A 1,505-nucleotide genomic window follows, 5' to 3' on the forward strand; every position below is an offset into this window, starting at 1 on the left:
CAAACACAGACACAAACATATACGTGTGTTTTGCTTGATCCTCCCACCAGCAATCACCGCTTGACAACCGGCGTTGGTTTGTTTACATCCCAGTAAATTAGCAGTTCGGTAAAAAAAAAAAAGAGACCGATAGAATAATTAGCAGGCCTTAAAAAAAAAAAAAGGACTGGGGTCAATTTGTTTCAGTCCTTCGAGCCGGTGCTCCAGCATGACCATAGTCTAATGCCTAACGCAGATAAAAAGACTACACACACACATACATACGGTGTGTGTGAATATATAGATGTGATATATATTTCTTAGAAAAATGGCTGCCGGAGTTTGTGATTTACTTTCAGTTTTGTGTAAGTTTACGTAACGGAAATGACAGAGCATTTGCGCGCGCGCTCACCCTGAAGCACCCGCATACTCGTAATATATTATATAAAGACAGCCACACCCACGGGACTTCGAATGAACATCTATTCCTTTATTATTTCAATCTAAGAAACTCACGGCCCTCGAGCCACCCCACTAACTTTAAAATAAGTATATAGTAAATACACATAATTATATTTGTGTATATACGCATTCATAAGATTACCGGGTGTGCTGTGTGTGTGTATTCGTCCAGTATGGTCGCAGCCCTACGATTGAAACCATATATATATATTTTTTTTAAATGGAGAACGACGGTTTATGGGATTACCTAAGGTTTCCCGTCAATAAACGGTTTAGCTTTATGGCATATAGTCAGATCCCAAAAACCTGTTCACCCATGACCTCTTAAAAATAGGCGTAGTTGCATAGTTAAGAAGTTTGTCTCCCAACTACATGGTTACGGGATCAATCCAACTGCGTGTAACTTTGGGCAAGTACCATGTGCTATGGCCACAGGCTGAGCGAAACCTTGTCAGCGGATTTGGCAGTCGGAAACTGAAAGAAGCTCGTTATGTGTGTGTGTGTGGTACGTGGAGACAGTCAAAGAGTGACGAAAGCAATTAGACAAAAGCAATAATAATAATAATAACAATAATAATAATGATCCTTTCTGCTAAAGGCACAAGGCCATGAAATTTTGGAAGAGAGGACTAGTCGATTACATCAACCCCCAGTGTTTTACTGGTACTTAATAATTTCTTTATTAAACACAAAAGGCTTACATTAAGAAAAACATGGACAGAATAAGACAAAACAAAGAATGTGGGTGTGAGAGTTTTGTATGAATACAAAGGTTCATTTTGGAAAAGAATGACGACCAACTATGTTATGTGTTTAATTGGCAAAATATGACCATCCCTGTGTAAAGTGATATCGACCTTAACACAACGATTTCACACCAGGAAACTTGCAAAACAAATCATACATGCATATCAGCTAAAACCTTTGTAGACGTCAAACTCAGGGCGATCCCATAAACTGGGGGCCCTCCCCAATATGTTCACTGCTCTACATCTTAGAATGTGCTTCTCCGGATTTATTCTCTACAAACGATATATATATATATATATATATATATATATATA

Source organism: Octopus bimaculoides, chromosome 28 (genome assembly GCF_001194135.2).
Source record: "Octopus bimaculoides isolate UCB-OBI-ISO-001 chromosome 28, ASM119413v2, whole genome shotgun sequence".
Classification (NCBI taxonomy): domain Eukaryota; kingdom Metazoa; phylum Mollusca; class Cephalopoda; order Octopoda; family Octopodidae; genus Octopus; species Octopus bimaculoides.